At 39.2% G+C, this 15,319-nt stretch overlaps 1 pseudogene; it reads left to right on the plus strand.

Annotated features, from left to right (window-relative positions):
* Positions 1-4,162: 4,162 nt before the first annotated feature.
* On the plus strand, positions 4,163-5,009 carry LOC105725093 (CTD small phosphatase-like protein 2; annotated as a pseudogene).
* Positions 5,010-15,319: the final 10,310 nt, after the last annotated feature.

Below are 15,319 nucleotides of genomic sequence, written 5' to 3' on the forward strand. Positions count from 1 at the left end.
AGCAATTACAACAAAACCCAAAATTGATAAATGGGATCTAATTATACTAAAGAGCTTCTGTATAGGAAAAGGAACTATTATCAGAGTGAACAGGCAACCTACAGAATGGGAGAAAATTTTTGCAATCTATCCATCTGACAAAGGGCTAATATCCAGAATCTACAAGGAACTGAAACAAATATACAAGAAAAAAAAGCAACCTCATCAAAAAGTGGGTAAAGGGTATGAACAGACACTTCTCAAAAGAAGACATTTATGCAACCAACAAACATATGAAAACAAACTCATCCTCACTGGTTATTAGAGAAATGCAAATCAAAACCACAATGAGATACTATCTCACGCCAGTTAGAATGGTGCTTATTAAAAGGTCAGGACACAACAGATGCTGGAGAAGATGTGGAGAAATAGAATTACTTTTACACTGTTGGTGGGAGTGTAAAGTAGTTTAACCATTGTGGAAGACAGTGTGGCGATGCCTCAAGGATCTAGAACTAGAAATACCATTTGACCCAGGAATCCCATTACTGGATATATATCTAAAGGATTATAAATCATTCTACTATAAAGATACATGCGCTCATTTGCTTATTACAGCACTATTCACAATAGCAAAGACTTGGAACCAACCTAAATGCCTATCACTGATAGACTGGATAAAAAAAATGTGGCATATATACACCTTGGAATACTATGTAGCCATAAAAATAATGAGTTCATGTTCTTTGTAGGGACATGAATGAAGCTGGAAACCATCATTTTCAAGAAACTAACACAGGAACAGAAAACCAAACACCTCATGTACTCACTCATACACTCATAAGTGGGAGCTAAACAATGAGAACACATGGACACCAGGAGGAGAACATCACACACAGGGCCTGTCGGGGGGTTGGGGGCAAGGGAAGGGAGAACATTAGGGCAAATAATGTATGCGGGGTTTAAAACCTAAATGACAGGTTGATGGGTGCAGCAAACCACCATGGCATATACATATATATGTAACAAACCAACACATTCTGCACATATATCCTAGAACTTAAAGTGTAACAAAAGATATAATTAAAAAATGAGAGTAGAAATAAGTGAAACTGAAATGAAGAAAACGATATAAAAAAACATGAAACAAAAACTTGCTTTCTTGGAAAGTAAAACAAAACTGACAGACCTTTAGCCAGAGTAAGGAACAAAGAGAGACGATCCAAGTAAATAAAATCAGAAATGAAAAAGGAGACATTAAACTGATATTTAAGAAATTCTGAGGATCATTACTGGCTACTATGAGGAACTATATATGCCTATTAATGGGAGAATCAGGAAGAAATTGACAAATTGCAGGATACATACAACCTACTTAGATTGAAACAGGAAGAAATCCAAGACCTGAACAGGAAGATAACAAGTAATGAGATTGAAGCCATATTAAAAAGTCTTCCATCAAAGGAAATCCTGGGACCCGATGGCTTAGCTGCTGAATTCTACTAATACCAATCCTACTCAAACTATGCCAAAACATAGAAAAGAAGGGGGACACTTCCAAACTCCTTCTTTGAGGTATCACCCTCATACCAAAACCTGACAAAGATACATGTTAAAAAGAAAACCATAGGCCAGTATCTCTAATGAATATTCATGCAAAAATCCTTAACAAAATCCTAGCAAACCAAATTCAAGAATACATTAGAAAGATCATTCATCATGACCAAGTTGGATTTATCCTAGGGATGCAAGTTTGGTTCAATATACTCAAATCAATCAATGTAATACATCATATCCTTCAACAGAATGAAGGATAGAAACCATATGATCATTTTGATTGATGCTGGAAAAGCATTTCATTAAATTCAACATGCCTTCATGATAAAAACACTAAAAACCCTAGGGATAGAAGGAACATACCTCAACATAATGAAAGTCATATATGACAGACCCACAGTTAGTAGCATATTGAATAGGGAAAAACTGAAAAATTTTCCTCTAAGATTGAGAACAGGACAAGGATGCCCACTGTCCCCACTGTTATTCAGCATAATACTAGAAGCCCTAGATAGAGCAATCAGACAAGTGAAAGATATAAAAGGCATCCATATTGGAAAGAAAGAAGTCAAATTTTTCTTATTTGCAGATAACATAATGTTATACTTGGAGAAACCTAAAGACGCCACAAGAAAACTTAGAACTGATAAGCAAATTTAGTAAAATTGCAGGATACAAAATTAACATACAAAAATTACTAGTGCTGGTTGGTTAAAATAACCAAGTAGAAGCAGCTGCAGTGTATGGCACTCATGGAGAACTAAAAGGGAGAGTGAATATAGCACCTTCACTGAAATATCCAGTTATTCCCATTGGGACTGATCAGGAAAACAACTTGACACATGGAGAATAAAGAAAAGCAGGATGTGGCAATGGCCCACCTGGGAGTGACATGGAGCCAAAGGAAGCAGTAAGTGAATGTATGACCTTGGGAAGCCACACTTCTATAGATCTTTGCAACTCTTGGACCAGGAGATCCTCTTGTGAGCCCATGCAACCAGAGCCTTGGGTTTAACACACAGAGCTGTGTGGAGTCTCAGCAGAGCATCTGCTCAGACATGCACAGAAACCTAGGAGCTTTACATATTCCAGACCCAGGATCCCCAGGAAGGTGAGAGGTTCATATATACCTCTAGGAGAAGGCTGAATTCAGGTGTATGAGCAGCTTTGGTCTGTGGGGCCCACTTCCATGGTTGTCTTTCTAAAATAAGACAGAGAAGAATAGAGAAAAAAAAGAATAAAAAGGAATGAACAAAACATCCAAAAAATATGGGATTATGTAAAGAGACCAAATCTATGACTCACTGGGGTACCTGAAAGAAACAGGGAGAGTTGAACCAATTTGGAAAACATATTTCAAGATATTGTCTAGGAGAACTTCCCAAACCTATATAGACAGGGCAACATTAAAATTCAGAAAATGAAGAGAAGCCCAGTAAGATACTTCACAAAATATTATCCCCAAAACACATAGTCATCAGATTCTCCAAGGTCAAAATGGAAGAAAGATGTTAATGGCAGCCAGAGAGAAAGGCCAGGTCACCTACAAAGGGAAGCCCATCAGACTAACAGTAAACCTCTCAGCAGAAATCTTACAAGCCAGAAGAGATTGAGGGCTAATATTCAACATTATTAAAGAAAAGAATTTCCAACCCAGAATTTCATATCCAGCCAAACTAAGCTTCATAGGCAAAGGAGAAATAAGATCTTTTTCAGGTAGGTGGGAAATGGTGACTGGCTGAAGGAGCTGGTTCTGTTGCTACTGCAGGGTGAGTGGGAAAGACACCATGCATGTGTAGTCGGGACCATCGCAGGAGCCTGAGGACACTTCTCTGTCATCACAGTCAGTTTTATATGTGGTACCATAAAAGATGAGGCTGAGACTCCAATAAACATGGGACTATGTGAAAAGATCAAATCTTCATTTGATTGGTGTATCTGAAAGTGATGGGGAGAATGGAACCAAGTTGGAAAACACTCAGGACATTATCTAGGAGAACTTTTTAAACCTAGCAAGGCAGGCCAACATTCAAATTCAGGAAATGCAGAAGAATACCACAAAAATACTCTTCAAGAAGAGCAACCCCAAGATAAGGTTGAGAACATGGGAAGCTTCTCAGCAGTCAAATCAAATCTAAACACAACTCACTGCCAGAGCAAAGAAGAAATATTCAGAGGCTGATGAAGCCTATTTTCAGGAGGAGAGAAACCACTGAAGAATGAAACTGGCTTGCCTTCAATTAAAAAAAAAACCATTAAAGGAAGCACATGTAAGGAAGAGAGAGAAAATCCTTTAAAATGGAGTAGAATCGAACTTGATATAGATAGCAATTTGATCACGTCAGCACCAAGAGCAGGAGAGAAATCTAACAAACAGATATCTTGAATAAGACAGAAAAGTCAAGTAAATGGAGAAGCTGGTAGTTATGAAAAGACAAATCAACTTATAAAATAAAATGGAAAATTAGAAAATCCTTCCTCTGGCAGTTATCCAAGGACTACTTTGTGGGGGACCATATTTTCTCCGGTCTTCAAGTTTTTTTCATCAACAAATAAAAATGGAACATCACGATCAGATTCTCCAGGACATGCTGTGGAAACTGAAGAAATGGTAAAACAACTTGATATGGGACAAGTGGATGAGATTACTTACAGTACTACTACATCAACGAATGGAGCAGCTAACACAATTCAAGCAGTTCAGGTGAAACCATCAATAAACAATGGTTTAGAGGAAACAGTAATCATGATATCTCACCCCTTACAGCACCAGCAATTCCAGATAGTGGTTATTCATCATCCCATACAGAGGCCACCTACGAAGAAGACTGGGAAGTATTTTGCCCCTATTATTTCATCAAGCATGTCTCGCCACTGACAGAACAACTAAATAGGAAACCTGCTCTTTTGTTGAAAACAAGAAGCACACAGGAATTCTCCCTAGATTTAGATTCGGATGAAACACTAAGTGCACTGTAGTCTAAATGAGCTAGAAGATGCAGCACTTACTTTTTCAGTCCTTTTCCATGATGTCATTTATCAGGTTTATGTGAGATTAAGACCATTTTTTCAGGGAATTCCTGGAGTAATTTTTCAGATGGATGAGATTATTCTTTTTACTGCTTTTAAGAAGGTGTATGCAGGCAAGTTACTGACCATACTAGACCCTAAAAAGCAAAGGGTCAAGCACTGATTTTTCTGTGATCATTGTGTTTGTACAAGGAAAATATATAAAGGACTTAAATATTCTTGGAAGAGATCTTTCAAAAACTATAATAATTGACAACTCACCACAAGACTTTTCATATTAGCTTTCTAATGGAATCCCTATAGAAAGTTGGTTTATGAATAAAAATGACAATGAACTCCTAAAATTGATTTTATTCCTGGAGAAGCTTTTATAACTGAGTGAAGGTGTTCGACCACACATCAGAGACGGATTTCACTGGCATGATTTGCTGACCCAAGATTAAGTACCAGGACTTGTCAAATCACTGAAGGAGGAGAGACTTCAGGATTCTTTTGGACTAAGACAAAAACATTGCCATTACTATTGAGATTTTGCATTTTTGTACCCTGTCTTGCTTGTCTTATTCTTGGTGCCCAATAATAATAAAGGGTTATGGAAACAGGCTTTATCCATCTCCAATTGAATGCATACAGTAGGTAGGCTAAAACAGACGAGTCTTTAGAGCTAGTGCAACTCCCGTGAATTTTTTTTTATGTACAGGACATCTGCAGTTTATAAAGAATTCTGTTTCTGCCACCAGAATTTTGGCCTGCAGTCACACAGGATTTTATGATCATCACAGAGATGAAAACGGACTTTTATTTTCTCCCTGTTTGGGGTTTGTAGCCACTTTTTTGTTACTTTATCATTCTCATTTTATTTTTCCTGTTAAGGTTTATAACATGTTTACATTTTTGACCTGTATTAGATTAGAATTTCATTATGCATTGCTTTTAGTTGAGGCATTTCATAGTTTTCTAGAAATAGTCCATTTTCATGCTTTTAATTTTTCATTTTTTAATTTTTAAGTTCTGGGGTACATGTGCAGGAAGTGCAGGTTTGTTACATAGATATACATGTGCCATGGTGGTTTGCTGCACCCTTCAACACGTCACCTAGGTTTTAAGCACTGCATGCATTAGGCACTTGTCCGAATGCTATCCCTCCCCAAGCCCCTCACCCCTGACAAGCCCCAATGTGTGATTTTCCCCTCCCTCTGTCCATGTGTTCTCATTGTCCAAGTCCCACTTATGAGCAAGAACATGCAGTATTTGGTTTTCTGTTCCTGTGTTAGTTTGCTGAGGATAATGGCTTCCAGCTTCATCCATGTCCCTGCAATGTACATGAACTCATTTTTTTTATGGCTACATAGTATTCCATGGCATACATGTACCACATTTTCCTTATCCAGTATATCACTGATGGGCATTTGGGTTGATTCCAAGTCTTTGCTATTGTGAATAGTTCTGCAATAAGCAAATGGGTGCATGTGTCTTTATAGTAGAATGATTTGTAATCCTTTGTGTATATACCCAGTAATAGGATTGCTGAGTCAAATGATATTTCTGGTTCTAGATCCTTAAGGAATAGCCACACTGTCTTCCACAATGGTTGAACGAATTTACACTCCCACCAACAGTGTAAAAGCATTTCTATTTCTCCACAGCCTCACCAGCATCTGTTGTTTCCTGACTTTTTAATGATTGCCATTCTAACTGGTGTGAGATGGTATCTCATTGTGGTTTTGATTTGCATTTTTCTAATGACCAGTGATGATGAGCTTTTTTTCGTATGTTTGCTGATTGCATAAATGTCTTCTTTTGAAAAGTGTCTGTTCATATCCTTTACCCAATTTTTGATGGGGTTGTTTTCTTCCTGAAAATTTGTTTAAGTTCCCTGTAGATTCTGGATATTAGCCCCTGGTCAGATGAAAAGATTGCAAAAATTGTTTCCCATTCTTTTTTTTAAATGCATTTTAGGTTTTGGGTTACATGTGAAGAACATGCAAGATTGTTGCATAGGTACACATGTGGCAGTGTGATTTGCTGCCTTCCTCCCCTTCACCTATATCTGGCATTTCTCCCCATGCTATCTCTCCCCAACTCCCCACCCCCCGCTGTCCCTCCCCTATTTCCCCCCAACAGACCCCAGTGTGTAGTGCTCCCCTCCCTGTGTCCATGTGTTCTCATTGTGCAACACCCACCTATGAGTGAGAACATGCGGTGTTTGATTTTCTGTTCTTGTGTCAGTTTGCTGAGAATGACGGTTTCCAGGTTCTTAGATGTCCCTACAAAGGACACAAACTCATCGTTTTTGATGGCTGCATAATATCCCATGGTGTATATGTGCCACATTTTCCCTGTCCAGTCTATCATCGATGGGCATTTGGGTTGGTTCCAGGTCTTTGCTATTGTAAACAGTGCTGCAATGAACATTCGTGTGCACATGTCCTAAGAGTAGAATGATTTATAATCCTTTGGATATATGCCCAGTAATGGGATTGCTGGGTCAAATGGAATTTCTATTTCTAGGTCCTTGAGGAATTGCCACACTGTCTTCCACAATGGTTGAACTAATTTACACTCCCACCAACAGTGTAAAAGTGTTCCTATTTCTCCACATCCTCTCCAGCATCTGTTGTCTCTAGATTTTTTAATGATCACTATTTTAACTGGCGTGAGATGGTATCTCAATGTAGTTTTGATTTGCATTTCTCTAATGACCAGTGATGATGAGCATTTTTTCATATGTTTGTCAGCCTCATGTATGTATTCTTTTGTAAAATGTCTGTTCATATCCTTTGCCCAATTTTGAATGGGCTTGTTTGTATTTTTTTTCTTGTAAATCTGTTTTAGTTCTTTGTAAATTCTGGATATCAGCCCTTTGTCAGATGGGTAAACTGCAAAAATTTTTCCCATTCTGTTGGTTGCCAATTCACTCTAATAACTGTTTCTTTTGCTGTGCAGAAGCTTTGGAGTTTGATTAGGTCCATTTGTCTATTTTGGCTTTTGTCGCCAATGTTTTTGGTGTTTTGGTCATGAAGTCCTTGCCTACGCCTATGTGCTGAATGGTTTTGCCTAGATTTTCTTCTAGGGTTTTTATGCTGTTAGGTCTTATGTTTAAGTCTTTAATCCATCTGGAGTTAATTTTAGTGTAAGGTGTCAGGAAGGGGTCGAGTTTCCGCTTTCTGCACATGGGTAGCCAGTTTTCCCAGCACTATTTATTAAACAGGGAATCCTTTCCCCATTGCTTGTTTTTGTCAGATTTTTCAAAGATTGGATGGTTGTAGATATGTTGTGTTGCCTCCGAGGCCTCTGTTCTGTTCCATTGGTCTATATCTCTGTTTTGGTACCAGTACCATGCTTTTTTGATTACTCTACCCTTGTAGTATTGTTTGAAGTCCGGTAGTGTGATGCCTCCTGCTTTGTTTTTTGGCTTAGAATTCACTTGTCTATGTGGGCTCTCTTTTGGTTCCATATGATGTTTAAGGTGGTTTTATCCAGTTCTGTGAAGAAGATCATTGGTACCTTGATGGGGATAGCATTGAATCTGTAAATTACTATGGGCAGTATGGCCATTTTCACGATATTGATTCTTCCTAACCATGAACATGGAATGTTTCTCCATCTGTTTGTGTCCTCTCTTATTTCCTTGAGCAGTGGTTTGTAGTTCTCCTTGAAGAGGTCCTTTACATCCTTTGTTAGTTGTATTCCTAGGTATTTTATTCTCTTTGTAGCAATTGTGAATGGCAGTTCATTCTTGATTTGGCTCTCTTTAAGTCTGTTATTGGTGTATAGGAATGCTTGTGATTTTTGCACATTGATTTTGTATCCTGAGACTTTGCTGAAGTTGCTTATCAGTTTCAGAAGATTTTGGGCTGAGACGATGGGGTCTTCTAGATATACAATCATGTCGTCTGCAAATAGAGACACTTTGGCTTCTTCCTTTCCTATTTGAATACCCTTTATTTCTTTTTCTTGCCTGATTGCTCTGGCTAGATCTTCCAGTACTATATTGAATAGGAGTGGTGAGAGAGGGCATCCTTGTCTAGTGCCAGGTTATCATAGGGAATGTTTCCATTTTTTGCCTATTCAGTATGATATTGGCTGTTGGTTTGTCGTAAATAGCTTTTATTATTTTGAGATAAGTTCCATCCATACCTAGTTTATTGCGGGTTTTTAGCATAAAGGGCTGTTGAATTTTGTCAGAGGCCTTCTCTGCATCAATTGAGATAATCATGTGGTTTTTGTCTTTGGTTCTGTTTATGTGGTGAATTATGTTTATAGACTTGTGTATGTTGAACCAGCCTTGCATCCCTGGGATGAATCCTACTTCATCATGGTGGATAAGCTTTTTGATGTGCTGGTGCAATCGGCTTGCCAGTATTCTACTGAAGATTTTTGCATCTATGTTCATCATGGATATTGGCCTGTAGTTTTCTTTTCTTGTTGAGTCTCTGCCAGGTTTTGGTATCAGGATGATGTTGGTCTCATAAAATGATTTGGGAAGGATTCCCTCTTTTTGGATTATTTGGAATAGTTTCAGAAGGAATGGTACCAGCTCCTCTTTGTATGTCTGGTAGAATTTGGCTGTGAACCCATCTGGACCTGGGCTTTTCTTGGGTGGTAGGCTGTTAATTGCTGCCTCCACTTCAGACCTTGTTATTGGTCTATTCAGGGTTTTGGCTTCTTCCTGGTTTAGGCTTGGGAGGAGGCAAGTGTCCAGAATTTATCCATTTCTTCTAGGTTTCCTAGTTTATATGCATAGAGTTGTTTGTAATAATCTCTGACAATGGTTTGAATTTCTGTGGAATCTGTGGCGATATCCCCTTTATCATTTTTTATTGCAACTATTTGATTATTCTCTCTTTTCTTTTTTATTAATCTGGCTAGTGCTCTGTCTATTTTGTTGATCTTTTCAAAAAACCAGTTCCTGGATTTATTGATTTTTTGAAGGGTTTTTCTTGTCTCTATCTCCTTCAGTTCTGCTCTGATCTTAGTTATTTCTTGTCTTCTGCTAGGTTTTGAGTTTTTTTGATCTTGCTCCTCTAGCTCTTTCAATTTTGATTTATAGGGTGTCAATTTTAGATCTCTCCTTTCTTCTCATGTGGGCACTTATTGCTATATATTTTCTTCTAGAGATTGCTTTAAATGTGTCCCAGAGATTCTGGTATGTGTTGTCTTCATTCTCATTGGTTTCGAAGAACATCTTTATTTCTGCCTTCATTTCATTGTTTATCCAGTCAACATTCAAGAGAAAGTTGTTCAGTTTCCATGAAGCTGTGCGGTTCTGAGTTAGTTTCTGAATTCTGAGTTCTAACTTGATTTCACTGTGGTCTGAGAGACTGTTATGATTTCCATTCTTTTGCATTTGCTGAGGAGTGATTTACTTCCAATTATATGGTCAATTTTAGAGTAGCTGTGATGTGGTGCTGAAAAGAATGTATATTCTGTGGATTTGGGGTGGAGAGTTCTGTAAATGTCTATTAGGTTTGCTTGTTCCAGGTCTGAGTTCAAGTCCCGGATATCCTTGTTAATTTTCTGTCTCGTTGATCTGTCTAATATTGACAATGGTGTGTTGAAGTCTCCCACTATTATTGTGTGGGAGTCTAAGTCTCTTTGTAAGTCATTAAGAACTTGCCTTATGTATCTGGGTGCTCTTCTTGTTGCATTGATCCTTTTACCATTGTGTAATGTCCTTCTTTGTCTCTTTTGATCTTTGTTGCTTTAAAGACTATTTTATCAGAGACGAGAATTGCAACTCCTGCGTTTTTTTGCTCTCCATTTGCTTGGTAAATCTTCCTCCATCCCTTTATTTTGAGCCTTTGTGTATCCTTGCATGTGAGATGGGTTCCTGGATACAGCACCCCGATGGGTTTTGGCTTTTTATCCAATTTGCCAGTCTGTGTCTTTTGATTGGAGCATTTAGTCCATTTACATTTAGAGTTAATATTGTTATGTGTGAATTTGATACTGCCATTTTGATGCTAGCTGGCTGTTTTGCCCGTTAGTTGATGCAGATTCTTCTTTGTGTTGATGCTGTTTACCATTTGGTACATTTTTGGAGTGGTTGGTACTGATTGTTCCTTTCTATGTGTAGTGCCTCTTTCAGGAGCTTTTGTAAAGCAGGCCTCGTGGTGTTGAAATCTCTGAGTACTTGCTTGTTCGCAAACAATTTTATTTTTCCTTCACTTATGAAGCTTAGTTTGGCTGGATATGAAATTCTGGGTTGAAAGTTCTTTTCTTTAAGGATGTTGAATATTGGCCCCCACTCTCTTCTGGCCTGTAGGGTTTCTGCTGAGAGATCTGCTGTGAGTCTGATGGGCTTCCCTTTGTGGGTAACCCGACCTTTCTCTCTGGCTGCCCTTAGCATTTTCTCCTTCATTTCAACCCTGGTGAATCTGATGATTATGTGTCTTGGTGTTGCTCTTCTTGAGGAATATCTTTGTGTTGTTCTGTGTATTTCCTGGACTTGAATATTTGCTTGCCTTGCTAGATTGGGGAAGTTTTCTGGATAATATCCTGAAGAGTATTTTCCAGCTTGCATTCATTCTCTTCATCACATTCAGGTACACCTATCAAATGTAGATTAGGTCTTTTCACATAGTCCTATATTTCTTGTTGACTTTGTTCATTCCTTTTTACCCTTTTTTCTCTACTCTTGCCTTCTCGTTTTATTTCATTGACTTGATCTTCAACCTCTGATATCCTTTCTTGTGCTTGGGCAATTCGGCTGTTGAAACTTGTGCATGCTTTGTGAAGTTCTCGTGTTGTTTTTTTCATCTCCATCAATTCACTTATATTCCTCTCTAAGTTGTCTGTTCTCGTTAGCATTTCCTCAAATCTTTTTTCAAGGTTCTTAGTTTCTTTGCATTGGGTTCGAACATGTTCTTTTAGGTCACAGAAGTTTCTTATTACCCATCTTCTGAAACCTGATTCTGTCATTTCATCACACTTATTCTCCATCCAGCCTTGTTCCCTTGCTGGTGAGGAGTTGTGATCCCTTGTAGGAGGAGAGGTGTTCTGGTTTTGGGTGTTTTCATCCTTTTTGCACTGGTTTCTTCCCATCTTTGTGGATTTATCCACCTGTCGTCTTTGTAGTTGTTGACTTTCAGATTGAGTCTCTTAGTGGACGTCCAGTTTGTTGATGATGAAGTTATTTCTGTTTCTTAGTTTTCCTTCTAACAGTGTGGCCCCTCTGCTATAGGACTGCTGATGTCCACTCCTGGCCCTGCTTGCCCGGGAATCACCTGCAGCAGCTGCAGAACAGTAAGGGTTGCTACTAGTTTCTTCTTCTGCTTTGTCCCAGAATGATACCTGCCAAATGTCAGTCTGAGCTCTCCTTTATGAGGTGACTCTTTCGTTATATGGGAGTCAGGGAGCTGCTTGAGGAGACAGTCTGTCTTTAGAAGGAGCTGAAGTGCTGAGCTGTGAGCTCTGTTGTTCATTCAGAGCTGCTGGGCAGGTATGTTTATGTCTGCTGCAGCAGAACTCATAAACCCCTTTTTTTCCCCAGGTGTTCTGTCCTGGGCTGTTAGGGTTTTATTTATGGGTTTCCCTTGTGCTGCTGCCTTTTTTTTTCAGGGCTGCTCTGCCCAGCAAGGAGGCAGCCTAGTCACTGTCTGCCTGCAGAGGCTTCGCTGGGCTGCTGTGGGCTCTGCCCAGCTGCCATGTGAACTTCCCTGCAGTCCTGTTTATATGGGTGTAGTTAGAACTGCCTTGGCAACGGTGGCCCACCTCTTTAATGGCAGACTCTCTCTGTAATTGTAGGTTGCCTCAGCAATGGCAGGCTGCCTCAGCAATGGCGGACTACCTCTGTAGTGGTGGAGTGCCTCAGTAATGGCGGACACCCCTCGCCCACAGAGCTGGACCTCCTGGATTCAGCTGTACTTGCTGTGAAACTCTCTACCCAGAGCGTTTCCAATTGCTGTTTTTTTTTTTTTTTTTTTTTTTTTTTTTGTGGGGGTGGGACCAGCTGAGCCTGATCACCTGGCTCCCTGCCTCAGAGCCTTTTTTTTTCAAGTTGAACAGTTGACTCTCTCCCAGGTGTTCCAGTCGCCTATTGAAAAGGCAATGGGATCTGTGTGATTTCCAATGCAGTGACCCACTGCGCCGGCTGAAACAGTGGCACTGATATTCGTGGCGCTTTTTTGCCCAGGAGTCTCCTGGCCTGGCTCCCTGTTTCAGTCCCCTTTTTTAATCAGATGAATGGGAGACTCTGCCTTCCTGGAGCTCTACTCGCCAGCTAAAAGGGCACCCAGACCAGTGTATTTTGTATGGAGAACCGCTGCAGCAGGGCGCTGGCAAAACAGCCGCGCTGGCCAAAACAGCTGCGCTGGTGACCCATGGGGCTCCTCCACCTGGGAATCTCCTGGTCTGTGGGCAATAAAAAGCCATCTGGAAATGCAGCATCCACTCACCCTCTGCACTTTCACTGGGAGCTGCAATCCTGAGCTACTCCTAATCGGCCATCTTGGATCTTCTCTGCCTGTTTCCCATTCTTTAGGTTGCTTGTTCACTCTAATTTTATATACATACACACACACACACACACACACACACACACACACACATATTGCTGTGCAGAAGCTGTTTAGTTTAATTAAATTACATTTGTCAAGTTTGGCTTTTGTTGCCATTGCTTTTGATGTCTTAGTTATGAAGTGTTTGCCCATGCCTATGTCCTGCATGGTATTGCCTAGGTTTTCTTCTAGTGTTTTTATAGTTTTAGGTTTTACATTTAAGTTTTTAATCCCTCTGGAGTTAATTTTTGTGTAATGTGTAAGGAAGGGGTCCAGTTTCTGTTTTCTGCATATGGCTAGCCAGTTCTCCCAGGACCATTTATTAAATAGGGAACCCTTTCCTCACTGCTTTTATTTACCTCAGGTTTGTTGAAGATCAGAGGGTTGTAGATGTGTGGTATTATTTCTGAGGCCTCTGTTCTGTTCTGTTGGTCTACATATCTGTTTTGGTACCAGTACCATGCTCTTTTGGTTACTGTACCCTTGTATGTCAGGTAGCATGATTCCTCCAGATTTGTTCATTTTGCTTAGGATTGTCTTGGCTATATGAGCTTTTTTTGGTTCCATATGAAATTTAAAGTAGTTTTTTTTTCCCTAATTCTGGAATAAAGTCAATGGTAGCTTGATGGGAATAGCATTGAATCTGTAAATTACCTTGGGCAGTATGGCCATTTTCATGATATTGATTCTTCCTATCCATGAGCGTGTAATGTTTTTCCATTTGTTTGTGTCCTGTCTTATTTCCTTGTGCAGTGGTTTTTTCTCCTTGAGTAGGTACTTTTTGCCCCTTTTATGTTGTATTCCTAGGTATTTTATTCTCTTCGTAACAGTGGGGAATGGGATGTAGGAAAGTTTACCAAGCAAATGAAAAACAGAAATAAGCAGGGTTTGCAATCCCAGTTTCTGACAAAACAAAGGTTAAACCAACAATGATCAAAAAAAACAAAGAAGGGTATTACATAATGGCATAGGGTTCAATTTAACAAGAACTATCTTCAATATATAGGCACTCAACACAGGAGCACCCAGATTCATGAAATATATTCCTAGAGACTTTTGAAAGGGCTTAGACTCTCACTCAATAATAGTGGGTGAGGCTTTAACACTCCACTGACAATATTACACTGTCATTGAGACAGAAAATTAACAAACATTCAGGACCTGAACTCAGCTCTGGATTAAGTGGACCTAATAGATATCTACAGAACTCTCCACCCAAAAACAACAGAATATACATTCTTCTCATCACCACAGTGCACTTACTCTAAAATTGATTACATAATGAGAAGGAAAACACTCCTCAACAAATGCAAAATAATTGAAATCATAGCAAACAGTCTCTCAGACCACAGTGCAATCAAATTAGGACTCAAGATCAAGAAATTCACTCAAAACCATACAACTACATGGAAATTGAGCCATCTGCTCTTAAATGACTTTTGGATAAATGATGAAATTAAGGCAGAAGTCAAGAAGTTATTTGACACTAATGAGAATAAAGATAAAATGTACCAGAATCTATGGGACTCAGCTAAAGCAGTGTTAAGAGGGAAATTTATAGCACTAAATGCCCACATCAAAAAGCTAGAAAGATCCCAATTTAAAAAGCTAACATCACAAATGAAATATCTAGAGAACCAGGATCAAATAAACCCCAAAGCTAGGAGAAGACAAGAAATAACCAAGATCACAGCTGAACGGAAGGAGAGACACAAAAAACCCTTCAAAAAATCCAGAAGCTGTTTTTTGTTTTTAAATTAATAAACTAGATAGACCTTGAGCTAGATGAATAAAAAAGAACAGAGAGAAGAATTAAGTAAACACAATCAGAAATGATAAGAGGGATATTACCACTTATCCCATAGAAATAAAACAACCATCAGAAAATACTATAAACAGCTCTATGCACATAAGCTAGAAAATCTAAAACAAAAAGAGGATACATTTCTGGACACATACACTCTCTGTATTAGTTCATTTTCACACTGCATTATGTGTTAAATATATGCTGTAAAGAACTACCTGAGGCTGGGCATGGTGGCTCATATTTGTAATCCTAGCACTTTGGAAGGCTCAGGCAGGTAGATCACTTGAGGTTAGGAGTTCAAGACCACCATGGCCAACATGGTGAAATCCTGTTTCTACTAAAAATACAAAAATTAGCCAGGCATGGTGGCACATGCGTGTAATCCCAGCTACTAGGGAGGCTGAGGTGGGAGAATCACTTGAACCCAGGAGGTGGAAGTTGCAGT

This window comes from Aotus nancymaae, unplaced genomic scaffold, assembly GCF_030222135.1.
Source record: "Aotus nancymaae isolate 86718 unplaced genomic scaffold, 86718_ANA_hifiasm-v0.15.2.pri h1tg000004l, whole genome shotgun sequence".
Taxonomy (NCBI): domain Eukaryota; kingdom Metazoa; phylum Chordata; class Mammalia; order Primates; family Aotidae; genus Aotus; species Aotus nancymaae.